General features: G+C 44.6%; 1 pseudogene; it reads left to right on the top strand.

The window, feature by feature from the left end:
• Nucleotides 1–4,141: 4,141 nt before the first annotated feature.
• On the top strand, nucleotides 4,142–9,090 carry LOC102473544 (nephrocystin-1-like; annotated as a pseudogene).
• Nucleotides 9,091–15,008: the final 5,918 nt, after the last annotated feature.

Below are 15,008 nucleotides of genomic sequence, written 5' to 3'. Positions count from 1 at the left end.
TTCAGGGTGCCAAAGAGGTCTGCGCAGGATGGAGCCAAGCGAGAAGGTGTCCAGTGCAGGTGTAAATCCCAACTCAGAGGCTGGTGCCTTCAGCCCGCCAAGCTGGAATGAGGCTCCGCCCCCCGCCCCCAGAGGGTGCCTCCGCCTCCTGCCTAGGAAGCCCAGGGGAAGAGGAGGACTCCTGGGAGCTGGAGAGGGAGGAGAGAGGGATCAGGGAGTCCCCCACCCTTACTGGTGTTGCCTAATAACGGTAGCGACAATGGCAACTACAACACTGGTGATTTTAGTAACTAATATTAAGTGCCTTACTAGGGGATAGATGCTCTTCCAAGTGTGTCTTATGTACATATTCTCAGTTAACCCTATACATTAAATAATTAAGAAACTGGGCCTTCTTGAAATAAGGAATCTGCCTGAGATATAGCTAGGAAGTGGCTGAGTTGGACCAAAGAAGCCTAAAGTGTCAGAGCTTCACCAGGATTCTTATTTCTGCCAAGAAAATGCCTACACAGTTCCTTCTTTATTCATGGTGGAGGGAGAATTTGCACTTCTTACTGGCTCCACAGTTTGCTGTAAGATGCCTCTTCTGGGAGCTCCCTTTATTAAGTTGAAAAAAGGAAAAGAAAAGAAAAGAAAAGAAAAGAAAAGAAAAGAAAAGAAAAGAAAAGAAGAAAAGAGAAAAGAAAAGAAAATCATTCACTCACCTCTAACTGCTGCTTTGTTTTTGTGAGGCTCCGTGGAGAGAATAGAGAGAGTAGGGAGGGGATTATTTTGGGAACAGGGAGAGAGGAAGAGGTGGTACGATTCCCAGTTGCATTTTACTGGGCAGGACACTGGCCCCAGGAGAGGGTGTGACTTGCCTAAGGACACATATGACATTTGGGATAGAATTCCGTAGCCAAAGGTCTGGGAGGTTTTCTAGTATCCTGTTCTCTGTCATTATCTCTACTTCATTGCACGTGAATGAGCCAAAATTTCTTTCTCCTTCAAAATTATAACCTTTTACTCGGGCCATACCACTCTGTCCTGCATCTTCTCTTCTTCCAAAGTAACATTTATTGAGGACTTACTATTTGTCAACAGCTTTACTTAAATAATCTGACTGCTAATTGGTGGCATCCACAATAGATTTGTCAGGACCCTTCCCTTTCCCGGGAGCCTTTCCCAAGGTCCCTATACAATTTTGAATATGTAATTTGGTATAAACTCGAGGCTTTATGAAGCCCGGCTACTTCTCTGGGTAATGTTGTTATTTAGTTTTTACAAATATGGAAACTGAGGCTCAGAGAGGTCAGGAATAGCTTGCTAAAGGTCATAGCTAGTATGCAGCAGAGTCAGAACTCCACTGTAGTCAGGTCTTCTAGGTCTGAAGACTACGACCTTGACCCCATGGTTTGAGTGCTGGCCCCAGTCTGCAAATTTCTTGTCTTGAATCAGCTGAACACTTGCTGTGGTTTGAGCTAACCCGTCCAGTGCCATGACGTGGCAGTATTCGTGGTCTGTGGAATAGCAGGCTGCCTCCTCCCTCACAGTACTGAGCTCCCACACTCCAATGCTGATTTAAGACTTCATCTCAACCATGGAGCTCTGCTCCTGCTTAGACAAGATCTACAAATAAGATTGTCAAGGAGCTCGAGATGTTTAGACATAAGCTATTTTTTGCTTTACTCTCCAGATTGTAAGAAGAACACTGAGTTAAACTTCAAACCAGAAGGAGCTCTGGAGTATCAGTGTTTGACCAGGCCCTTCCCAGGCATCATAAGTAAAAAGGGAACTTGCAGGTGGGTGAATGGGGCTGTAGACGCTCCATCTGTTTCACCCCCTGTCAGCAGGAGAGAGGGCTTCTCCCAGAGTGAGGGCCTCAGCATAAGTCCTTTTAACACTGGCCCTGGCATCCGGAGCCCTCAGTTCCACTGAGGCTCTGCCATGAAGTTCTTGTGACCCTGGAAAGGTATTGTCCCTTTTCAAGCTTTATTTCTCCCTTTGTGAAATGGGTAGCAGACTTCCACAGGCCTAGGTAGATGACTTCCATAGGCCTAGAGACCGCAGGAGCTTTGGTGGGTTCTTCTGTAATGGTGAGATGCAAGCTCAGCTTCCCTTGGGTAGAGTTGGAGGAAATTGTGTGTGGTTAGCCTGCCCACTTGACCTCCCCAGAGAGGGTGAAATAAAGGGAATTTTTTCTTAGTTTTTTTTTTTTTTTTCCCAGTTTTTGCCACATGGCACATGTGCTTGCTAGAGAGAGAGGGAAAGTGAGTGATCACCTCGCCATGGAGGATGGTCATACTGTAGTCCTTTCTTTTCAGTTCTCTTCCTGAGATTTTGGACATGTGCACACATGTGACTGTCATGATTCTCAAGCTGCCAGAGCCAGGACTTGAACTGCAGTCAACCATGTAGGATTGTGATCAACCATGTGGGAATCCAGCACCTTAATCACCATGACTCTTGCTGGCCCCGTGAATAAATGGAACTTAAATAGTGATAATCTTGTATAACCTTTTAGAGTAAACAAAAAGCTTTGTCTATTTCCTTCTTTTATAAAAAAGAATTATTTTTAAAATTTAATTTATTTATTTTAATTTGACCAGAGAAAGACACACAGAGAGAGAGAGGGAGAATGAGAATTCAAGCTACCAGAGGTGGGACTCGAACCATAGTCGACCATGTGGGAGGGTCCAACATCTTAACCACCACACCACTTGCTGGCCCCTGCTTATTTCCTTCTTTTATGGTGGTTTTGAAACTTGGTGTGTATAAAATCATCTGGGGAGATGGTAGAGAGCAGAGACCGGACTCCCTGAAGTAGGACAGACTCTGAGCCTCTGTGTATTGACCAAGCTGCTCAAGGGATGGTGATACAGGCCAAAGTTGGAGTTCCTGTGGTGTATGCAGGAGGGTAATTGCACCCTCTTTAGTAGATTAGAGAAGAAAGGCAGAAAGTTGGAAAGCAACTAGCTAGAGGTAGAAATAAATACTAGTACTCCATTAGGTTGGAGACGGCCGATACAAAATGAAATTCCTACCCAGACAAGAATTTATCACCCAATCTGCTGCCTCAGGTACCTCAATACCTGTGGGTTATTATTGTTGCTCTCCTCCTAGTCTAAATAATAATAATAATAAAAACTCACATCTATCGAATCTATCCTATGTGCCAAAATCTAGACTAAGGCCATTATTATCCTCATGTATTATTATTATTATCCTCATTTTCCAGATAAGGAGACTGAGGCTCAGGGGATTATATTACTTGCCTACGGTGATGGAATTAATGCTAGAGTTAGAACTTTGATTTGAATCCAGGCCTTTTAGAATGTGCCCCTGCAGCTGTAATTTCATTGTCTCTGTTCCTCTACTATGCCCAACACACAAGTAGAAACCCTTAAAAAAATATATATCCTTCCATGTGCATAGCTTATGTGATTCAAGATTTTGGTGGTTCATGTATCAGTCGACTTTCCAAGTAAAATGTAGCCATTGGCATAGATCACCAAATTCTCATTTCCCTTTGTGAGAACCTTTGAAATATCACCGTTGTTTATTTATTTTTAAATTCTTTTTTGAGGGATTTTTGTTATAGGGTGTGGGCACTCACCAGAACAAGAGAGCAACAGAAAGAGAGAAATAACCCCCCATTGGGTGGCAGCCATGCCACAATCCCTTCTTCTCCAGTCTCCTTTCAGGATTTTGGGAATGCAGGCGCTCCTGCCTGGGGTGAGTTTCAAACTGCTAGGTCCGGACTGAAACTGCAGTTGGCCATGTGGGAATCCAGTGCTTTCACTACTACGCCACCTGCTGGCCTCAGAAATATTGCCATTATTTTTGGAAAGCGAGACTATTTCAACTTTTGAGAGCCAGAAGCTATAGATCTCAGGATAAAGGACGATGTTTTTTATATTAATAGGATTCCTGCTTTTCTGGCTGTCACTGCTCTGTGCCTTGGTGGTCCTCCACTATAAAATGCTGACAAGGTACCTACGGGCAGGAGTAAGGATTAAATGAGAAAAGAAACAAGGAGAAATATCCTTTCTTCATTTTGTACCCCCTGTCACTTTCAGTCTAAACTGGCAGTGTTTTTACTGATAAGACATTTTCATGTGTCTCCTGGTGACTGGCCCATGCCAGGTACCTCAGCGAAGAGATGCTGGCTAGGAGGTCACTGGATCTGCTGCAGAACCTGTGGCACTGCAATCAGGAATTGAAGACCGATCATTTACCTTCTGAGTGCCAATTGAAAAGTGCTCTAGGGAGCAGCAGTTAGCATAATGGCTATGTCGCTGGACTCCCATGTAGTCAACCCCGGTTCGAGTCCTGAACTTGGTGTCTTAAACTCATACCAGGCGTGTGTGCGTGCGTGCCCAAGATCCCGAGAGGAGAATGGAGGAGAAGTGATTGCAACGTGGCCATCCCTCCTGGGGGGTGATGTCTCACTTTCTCTCTCTGTCTTTCTGGAGAGCGCACACGCCCTACAGCAAAAACCTCTCAAAAAAAAAAAAAAAAAGATGCTCTAGAACTCAGTAAAAGATGAGATATTTACCAAAAATGTATACAGTTAAAACGGGCAATAGATGAAAATAAAAACATTCTTCAAAAATTAAATAAAGCTGATACACCTGCTGGGAATTAAAATTAGAAAAAAGAAGAGGAGTGTAATCTTTTGGGTAAGTTTACCCATCGACTACAGGAACTTGCTGTGGCCAGAAGTACAGAAAATATAACAGAAGTTGAGGCATCTACTGAAAAAGAAGATGATTCTGCTGAAGAGGATGAAGAAGAAGAAAGTGAAGAAAGTGGGGGCAAAGAAGAACCAGACAAGGAAGATGAAGAGAAGCAAGAAAATGAATCTCCCAAACAGGAAGCGAGGAAAGAATACATTGCTGTTGGAGATTTTACTGCTCAGCAAGTCAGGGACCTTACATTTAGGAAAGGAGAAAGTCTATTTATAATTAAACACAACACACACACACACACACACACACACACACACACAGATGGTTGGTGGATAGCTAAAAATGCCAAAGGAAATGAAGATCTCATTCCCAGAACCTACCTGAAGCCCTATAATGAAGCAGTGGCCAAGAATCAAGTGAGGAGGGCAGGGAAGACCATGTGGAGGTGGTGGACGAAACAGCAGATGGAGCAGAAGTTAAACAAAGAACTGATTCCCGCTGGAGTGCTGTTCAAAAGGCCATGTCAGAGCAGATAAACACGGTTGATGTGCTAACCGCGATGGGAGCTAGTCCTGCAGGGTTCAGGCCTCCCACACCCTCCCAACTTCTGGAAGAAGGGAATTCATACCGAGCAAGTTACTTCTTACAACCAGAACTCACACCTTCCCAACTAGCCTTCAGAGAGCTGATGTGGGATGCTAAAGCGGCCACTAGTAAGTCGAGACCAAGTCGTGCTTCATTGATTGCGACTGTGGAGCTATGAAATGCTTCCTCTTCCAGGAATGGGCGCACGGGTTCTGAGCAGATACGTTCGCCTCTGTCTGTTTGATGGTAATAAGGTGAGTTTACTGAGAAATGAAATCAGTTCACATGGGGGGTGGAATTCCTGCATGTCTTGTGGTTCTCTCACATATGTCATGGAGATTCACTCTCTTGCATAAAAGGATCCCACACAGATGTGTAATTCTAATTCTCTGATTTGGGCTTCTGCTGAGATGGTTGACCATTCCATGGTCCCAAGCTCAGACTGTACAAGAAACCCACTGTGTGAATGAATAGTCTGATCTTTTAGATCTTCCAAGGTGCAAAACACAATTAAGTAACAGCCTTGGCTTTCTCTCTAGACCGTACTTTCCAGATGTCGAATCTCCTCATTTTAGTGTTTTCTACAGTATGGAGAGGCTGAGAATTTTCCAGATCACCAAGTCCTGGTTCCTTTTTTCTTAACAGTTTTCTTTTCGTTTATCTTTTTCCTCTCATGCATTATTATAAGCAGCAAGAAAAAAACAAATTGCACCTTCCACAATTTATTTGGAAATATCCATCTAAATATCTAACTTAAGAAAAGGTCTGCTTTTAGGGGCTGGTGAGTGGTGTGGTTAAGGGCACTGGACTCCACATAGCCGACTGTAGTTCCAGTCTTGGATCTGGTGGCTTACTTTCTCACTTTCTCTCTCTCTCTCTCTTTCTTACTCTGTCCCTCTCTGGTCGAATTAAAATAAATAAATAAAGTTAAATAAATTAATTCTTTAAAAGAAAAAAAAGAAAATGTCTACTTTCCTCACAACTATAGGGAATAATTTAGCTAAAGTTTCTCATACTACATAGCAATGATCCCCAGCAATGATCCCCATCGTAGGGCGCTTGGCTGAAATAACAATATAGACTGGGTGACTTAAAACCTTATTTTCTCATTTCTGGAAGCTAGAAAGTTCAAGGTTAGGGTATTGACTGATTTGGTTCCTAGTAAGGAACCAATCTCTCCCCCTTTTTAAAAAGGTTTTTGCCATACAGTGTGTGTACTCACTGAATAGAGATAGAGAGAGGGAAAGTGAGACGTTACCCCCGGGGGGGAATGGCCATGCCACAATCCCTTCTTCTCCGTTCTCCTCGCAGGATTTGGGGCTGCATGCACACACACCCAACATGATTTTCAGGTCTGGAACTTAAACCATGGCCAGCCATGTGGGAGTGCACCACCTTAACCACCACACTACAAGCTGGCCCAGTAAGGGCTCCCTTTCCGGCTTACAGACAGCCACCTTATCGCTGTGTTCTTTCATGACTTTTGCACATGGACAGAGAAAGAGCAAGAGTGTGAGAGAGAGAGAGCCAGAGAGAGAGAGCACACATGCACGCTCTTTCCCGCACAAGCCACCAGCATTACCAGATTAGGGCTCCACCCTTATGACCTCATTTAACCTTAAGAACCTCCCCAAAATCCTCTCTCCAAATATGACAGGGCCCCAAAAAGTTCGTGGAAAATATGTTTTATCTTCGAATTTCTTTTTCCTGACAAAGTTTTTGACCCCCCCCCCTTATGTAGTTATACTGGGGATTAGGGCTTCAATACATGAATTTTGGGGGAATGCAATTCAGTTTATGGCAACCCCCTTTCTTCCAGTTTCCATAAACATACTCCTCATTTCCTTCTTAACCAGCACTAGCACGGCCTTTAGTGTCCATGTGTCTATCAGATGTTTATGACAATGAAGACATTGTCTAATAGGCACTTTCTCTACCATGCTCTTCATCTTTCTTGAGCCCTGGCTGGCAGAGCTGTTAACATCCATAATTCTGGGAACCAGCAGTTAGCCTAATGGCTATGTCACTGGACTCCCATGTAGTCGACCATGGTTCATGTCCCGGACCCGGTGGCTTAAAACTCACACCGGGCGCGTGTGCGTGCATGCCCAAGATCCCAAGAAGAGAATGGAGGAGAAGGGATTGTGGCGTGACCATCCCCCCTGGGGGGTGATTTCTCGCTTTCTGTCTCTAATGTCTCTCTCTGTCTGTCTGGCGAGCCCACGTGCCCTATAGTGAAAATCTCTCCCAAAAAAAACAAAAACAAAAACAAAAACAAAAAAACATCCATAATTCTACAATGGTTTAATTCAAGGGACTCTAGGCTTTTTGAGTCTCCCAGCCTCCAGTCAATATCTAGTTCCAGAGCCATGTCCACATTATTAACTATTTTTTTACAGCAACACTCTGCTTTCAGTGCAAAAATTGGTATTGGTTTCCTATGACTGTTGGAACAAATTGTTGCAGTTAATGTCTTAAAACAACACGAATCTGTTCTCTTGTAGTTCAGGAGGCCAGGTGTCTGAAATTCATTTCAGGTGTTGGGAGGACTATGTACTCACCAGAACCTTTAGGCAAGGACTCCATTTCCAGCTTTTCCAGCTTCTAGAGCTATATTCCTTGCATTTTTGGTTTATGGCCCTTCTGTAATCTTTAAACCGCATCTTCTCTCTCCAGCTCCACCTTCAGTCACATGGTCTTCTTCTCCTGTGTCTGTGGTCAACTCTCCCTTTATTTCTCTTATAAAGATAGCTTGTGGTTACATTTAAGGTCTACCTGGATAAGCAGCGATCATTTTCTCATTTCCAGATCCTTAATTTACTCTGCAAATCAGATCTGCAAAGTTTCATGTAAGGTAACGTTCAGTTTCTGGGGATTAGGACATGGATATCTTTGGGGATCATTAATCATCCTATCACAGTTACATGATCAATAATGAAACCCATTTTTTCTTTTTTCTTTTTTTTCTATCATGTTGCATTGCAGGTATTTCTCTTTCTGGGCTGGGTTTAATCATGTACCCAAATCTGTACACAAAATTGCTCACTTAATACTTGTTAGATAAAGGTAATAGTTTACCTTGGGGCATCAAGCATCCCCACTCGACTCAGATGTGGCTCCTTGGCCAACCTGTTTTCCTCACCCAAAGGGCATGCTGCTCTGTTCCAAAGAAGGTATTGCTGATGGTTCTGGCTCAGTCTGACTTCTTTCTTCATTCCCTTATTCACTTGATGATTTTATGATTTATTGTCCATATTCCCTCCCTGCCCTTCCTCTCTCCCCATTCTCCCTTCTTTTCTTCTGTTTTGACTGAGATGTCAGACATAGTACTAAGAGATACAGACTAGTCCCCTCACTCTAGAGACTGAAACCGTGGCTTAGAGAGAAGCGAGCATAAACAGAGACACAGGGTGTTTGTGACAGAGCCGGGAACAGAACCTAAATCAGGGTTCCTAGTTTAAGAATTGTCTACCCAGGGGCCAGCAGGGGGCGTAGTGGTTAAGGTCCTGGGCTCCCACGTGGCTGACTATGATTCGAGACTCAGACCTAGTGACTTAAAACTCACATTAGGCATGTGTGGGTGCATGCCCAAAAATCCCAAGAGGAGAATGGAAGAGAAAGGATTGCGGTCTCCCTTAGGGAGATGATTTCTCACTTTCTTTCTGTCTCTCTGGCTAGCACACATGCCCTATAGCAAAAACCTGTTAAAAAAAAAAAAGAAAGGAATTGTCTACCCAAACCTGATGCTATTTTTTAAAAACTAACAGACTCTACCCCCCCCCCCCCCCCTCTTTTTCTGCTCTAGGTTAATAGCAAAATTGAGCAGAAAGTATAAAGAATTCCTATATACTCTGTTCCCACATACTCACAGACCCCCACCTCCCCAGCTATCCACACTGCCTGCCTGAGAGGTACATTCGTTGTAACTGACAAACTTCTGTTGACACATAGCTATTACGCAAATGTTTATGTTAGGATTGACTCTTGGTTTTCTCCATCGTGGGTTTTGACAAATGCATGAAAACGACATGTACCCACCATGACAGTCTCAAAGTACTCTCACTGGCCTAAAACGTTTTTGTGCTCTACCTGTCCATCTTTCCATCCCCTCAACTCCTGGCAAAGACTTTTTTGTTTTTAATTATCTCCATAGTTTCACCTTTTCTGTAATGTCGTGTAGTTGAAACTACATAGTATGGAGCATTTTTTGGAATGGCTTCTTTTTTTCTTTTCAGTTTTGAGAGGTTTTTGCTATCGGGTGCATGCTCTCACCAGACAGACAGAGAGAGACAGAGAGATAGAAAGTGAGAAATCACCCCAGGGGGGATGGCCATGCTGCAATCCCTTCTCCTCCATTCTCCTCTCGGGATCTTGGGCACGCATGCACATGCGCCCGGCGTGAGTTTTAAGCCACCAGGTCTGGGACGCGAACCGCGGTGGACTACATGGGAGTCCAGCGACATAGCCATTATGCTAACTGCTGGTCCCTGGAATGGCTTCTTTAACTTAACAGCATTTAAGGATTTTCTATATCTTTTTTTTTTTAGATAGATTTTTGCTGTAGGGTGCACTTGCCGGAAAGACAGAGAGAGGCAGAGAGAGACAGAAAGTGAGAAATCACCCCCAGGAGGGATGGTCATAGTAATTATTCTCCATTCTCCTCTTGTGATTTTGGGCACACATGCACAAGCACCTGGTGTGAGTGTCAAGTCACCGGGTCCGGGACTTGAACCACTGTTGGGCAAGTGGGAGTCCAGAGACGTAACCATTACACCATCTCTTGGTCCCAGAAATTTCCATGTCTTGATAGCCATTTTCTTTTTAGCTCTAAATAGTCTTCCTTCGGATCGGTTTATTCATTTTCCTACTAAAGGATACCTTGGTTGCTTCCTCATCTTTGCTTTTATGAATGAAGTGGACATAAGTATCTTTGTGGATGTTGTGGTGCTGACATAAGTTTTTAACTCATTTGAGTGATTACCGTTGTTGTTATTTTATTAGGACAGGTTTGTAGAACAACCATTCCCAAGGAAATTTTCTGCTACCAACTGCATTTCAGACACTTAGATATTTACCTGCAAGTAAAATTATTGGGTTATATGGTAAATAGATTTTTTAAGTAATATTTTTCGAAATGTTGCTATAAGGTATGTGTACTCACTGAAAAGAGAAGAGAGAGAGAGAAAGAGAGAGAGAGAGAAAATGCTGCATCAATTCTTCTCCATTCTCCTTTTGGGATTTTGGGTATGCACACACACATGCCCAGTGTGTTTTTCATGCCTCTGTGTCTGGGATTCAACCCTGCAGTTGGCCACCAGCTGTCTTCATCACTACCATGTCGCTGGCTGGCCCTAGGTAAGTATATTTTGCGGAACTGTTTTTCAGTGTGATTGCGTTGTTTCTGATTCCATCAGCAATGCATAAGGGTTGTTTTGCCACATCCTCAACATTTGCTGTTGTCTCTCTTTTTGGTAGTAGCCGTTCTAGTGGGTGTGTGGCCAGAGGCATTTTAGCTGTTCTGTAGAATTTCAGAATGCGGGTACTATTAAAGATCTTAGAATTTCAGTGCTGCCATTTGAGAAGAAGCAACTCAAAAGAAGTGGAGGAATGCCAAGGGAGTTAGTCGGTGTTCTCAGCTCCTCCTGTCAGAAACCCAATCTTTGTGGCTTAAGCCAAGAGAACATTGGCCTGGGTAACTGGGAAGTACAGGCAGAGCATGTGCCAGGCACCAGTGGAAGCAGGAGCCCCAGTGTTACCAGCGGGCTTTCCCTCCAACTCTTGGCTTCATTTTTACCTGCTATAGATAAGACGTGCTTCTGCTGTGCGCTCTGGGAATTTGTTTACGCCAACCCTGGATTAACTCGTCTGGATTTAACAACCCCAGCTAAAGATGATCCCCTTCCTGATAACAGTCGATCAAAGTCCAAGGGCTAAGGAGCTCTTGCATCACATGCTCATCCCGGAACCAAATTCCATGGGCAGGGGGATTGATGCACTGATTTGCCAAGCCTGGGTCATGTGGCCACTCCTGGAGTTAGGAGAGATTCTTCTATGAAATCACGTGAATTAGGAGTGGAGAAAGGATGATTCCCCAGGGCAACATTAGGAGAACATTTCCAGAAAAAAAGCAAAAGGGTACTGGCAAGGTGAACCCCTGAATGTCTACTCTTCTCAGATGGCTACAGGTAGTCCTGGACTAGAACTTAGTTTCATATGAACCTCTACTCAGTGCTGTTCCCACTGAATCAAGACGATGCTTTTATTATATAGATGCTGTGTTATTTAATTAAGGAACCCAGTAATTGCAAACACATCAACCTTTCCGTCCTACTTGACAGGCTCAGGGAAGGTGACCAGCTCAGGGAGTTACAGAAGGCTAGACGCAAAGCCACCTCTAGCTGCACCAAAGCTGCAAGGAGCCTGGCCTCTTGCTAGGTTTCTGAAGTGGGAAGAGCAAAAATGGCTTAGAAAGTGATGTCCTCAGAGGTCATGTTAACCCTCTCATGTTACTCATAGGAAAACTGTGACCTAGCGAGGCAGTCAGTTGTTTACAGTCAGGCAGCTGAGATCATGGCAGGGCTTAGTCTTAGGAACTTGGGCTCCAGCACCTAATTCGCTGGTGTTTAAATCTGACTCTGCCTCTTACTAACGGAATGACTTAGCAACGGTTCCTTAAACTCTTAGAGCCTACATGTCCTGCCCCGGAAAATGGAGGAGATACTATGTACCTTATAGGATCCTGGGGATGATTTAGTGGTGTAATACATGGGAGGCACTTTGTACATTGCCTGGTCCATTGCAACCCTCCATCCATGGTGCCTATTCCTGTGGCAGGTCTTCTCCTCCGGTGTTTTCTTAGCTCCCCTGCTACAAGAACAAGAGGCAGCTCATCCTGGTTTGGAGAAAGGGAGGTTCTCTTCATACCTCTTCTGACCCTGATAGGACAAATAATAATTACTGACAATTGGTGAGCACCTTATCTTTCCTTTTAAGTTTGATTCTTCCAAGAGATGAGAGAGAGAGAGAATGAATGAGACAGAGATAGAGACACAGCACCCTCAACTGTCCTGACGCCATGATTAACCTCCAGCCCAGGTCATGAGCACTCACTCATGTGCCCGCATACTCAGGGAGGTCTCCAGGTACCCATGACCTTCCCATGTGTGTCAGTCTTGGAATACATGGCATTTTACCACTTGCCATCATTTGTCCCCACACACTTTATCTTCTTAAACGTGTTCATCTACATACTTGTACCTGTCCGCTTTAACAACATTCTAAGGTGAATGAGTCTGGACTTATTAACCAGATTTGTAAAACCGAGGTTTCCAAAGAGAGGTGGCTTGGATTGGGTGGGAGTAAATGACAGACCTCTAAATTGAAACTCAGGTGCTTTTACCTCTCGCCTGTACTTTCTAGCCAGAACCATGGCAACTGTTCTAGCTTGTTTCATTGCTAATAGAAAATATCCAAGTCTGGGTGATTTAAGAGGACAGAAGTTTATTTAGCTCACAGTTTGGAGGTGTAAGGTCTAGGGGTCAGCTCTGGTAGGGGCCTTGCAAGATTCCAAGGCGTCACATCACAAGGACAAGAGCAGGGCAGGGAGGCTGTGTCTATAGTCACTGCCTGCCTCATTCCTTTTCCTTGTAAACCCACCATGAATCAGTCAGAAGACCTCTACTCTAACCACTTACTCACGTGGGTCCCACTCTCAACACAGTGAAGGCATTAGGTCCTCCTATTATCTTCCCAAGACAACCAAGTTCTAACACATGAATTTTAGGAGGACATCAAAGCATAGCAACAACCTTTAAAAATATAGGCATTAGTACGTGAAGAAGGATCTTTGTTTACGTAGGACTAGGATGTCAGTTTAGGGAGTGAAGGGAGAAGGATGGAGTTGTCACTCTTCCAAGGTACCAATGGAGTTGGGAAAGAGGGAGCATCTCAAGTTTGGATTAGCTTGTTAAGGGCCTGCTAGGTCCCTACCACAAAGTCTCTGAAGCCCATGGTGCTTATCAGGGCATCCTTGGCAACAGTGGAGGGGCTCGTGCCCTTAGAGTGAAAGGCGGTGATCTCCAGGAGGGGCGGGATGATGGGGCCCAGGGCGCTGCTGCTCACGGAGCCCACCAGAGAGAGGACCAGCTCCGGGTAGGGAATGAGGATGGTCCTAAAACCTGCAGGTGAAGAAGAGCCATAGTTTCCAATTGCCCTGGGGAGGTGGCACACATAATTACAGAGCCCTAGTTCGACAGAGCGGTTGATAATGTTTCATGTGACCTCCAAGGGAATCTCCTTGTCCTGCTAATAACGCTCTGTGGGAACAGAATATCCTGACAGGGTGACTTTAATGTGGCTATGTTGAGGCAAGGATTTCATAAAGCCTGAAGTATGCATCATTAAACTTAGTAAAATTACCAAGTAATATGGAGAGCAGATACCTTACCTTATTCTTTTTTTTAAAAAATATTTTACTTAATTGTATTTAGTATTATTATTACTTTAGAGGTTTTTGTCTTAGGGTACATGTGCTCACCAGAGAGACAGAGAGACAGAGATACTGAGAGGGAAAGTGAGACATCATGTGTCTCCCCAGGGGGATGATCACTTTACAATCCCCTCCATTTTTCTCCTGGGATCTTGGGCATGCGTGCACACACACCTGGTATGATTTTCAAGCCAGGACTTGAAACTGTGGTCAGCCATGTGGGAGTCCAGTGATGTAACTACTGTGCTATCAACTGGCCTCTATTATTATTTTTAAATTTTGACAGAGAGAGAGAGAGAAAGAGAGAAAGTGAGAAAGCAAGTTGCCAGACCCAGTACTTGAACTGCTGTCTGCCATGTGCAAGTCCAGGGCCTTAACCACCATGCCATTTGCCTGCTCCTTTTTTTTTTTATGTGGAGAGGTTTTCGCTATAGGCGTGTGCGCTTGCCAGACAGACAGAGAGAGACATAGAGACAGAAAGCGAGAAATCACCCCCCAGAGGGGATGGTCACGTTGCAATCCCTTCTCCTCCATTCTCCTCTCGGGATTTTGGGCATGCACGCAAAAGCGCCCGGCATGAGTTCTAAGCCACCGAGTCCAGGATGCGAACCGCGGTCGATTACGTGGGAGTCCAGTGACATAGCCATTACGCTAACTGCTGGTTCCCCCTGCTCCTCTTCACCTTAGTCTTGAACTCTAACTCCCTTTAACCCTGGGCTATACCTAGGATATATGACAAAAGACAAAAACAGCAACAATAAAAAAACCAGATTAAACACAACCCTTGAATATCGAAAAATTGTCAAGCAGGGGCCGAAGAACTCTGCAGATTGGTAATAATGTTGGTACAGGCGTATAGCTCGTCTCACAGGGACGGGCAGTGAGATATAATGCAGAGATGATGGGCCAGGGCTGCCCACTCTGCCCTCCCTCTCAACCACTCTGCAGAAAGAGCCTCTTGTTGCCCGGGAGAGGAGAATGGAGAATTAACAATAAAAGCCTAGTACGGGAGACAGAAAATGGGTCTGAACATGGAGTCTCTCCTGACCATCTCCGATACCACAGAGAACAAGGACAGAGCCCCGGGGGAGTGGGGAGCAGTGAACTTCAGAAAAGTCTGGCTGTGACCCTGGGGGAGGACAGGCAGGGGACAGGTTTTAGGGGCAAAACAGACCTCCAGAGATAAAGAGGCATTCAGGGGACGGCAATAAGGACTTCCCAAGGCTCAAGTGTACCCCTCAAGACTGTCTGGAGATATCGGTAGC

The sequence above is a fragment of the Tupaia chinensis genome, unplaced genomic scaffold (assembly GCF_000334495.1).
Source record: "Tupaia chinensis unplaced genomic scaffold, TupChi_1.0 Scaffold000301_1, whole genome shotgun sequence".
Taxonomy (NCBI): domain Eukaryota; kingdom Metazoa; phylum Chordata; class Mammalia; order Scandentia; family Tupaiidae; genus Tupaia; species Tupaia belangeri.
The sequence above is the reverse complement of the archived record's forward strand: the minus strand, read 5'-3'. Positions and strand labels throughout refer to the sequence as shown.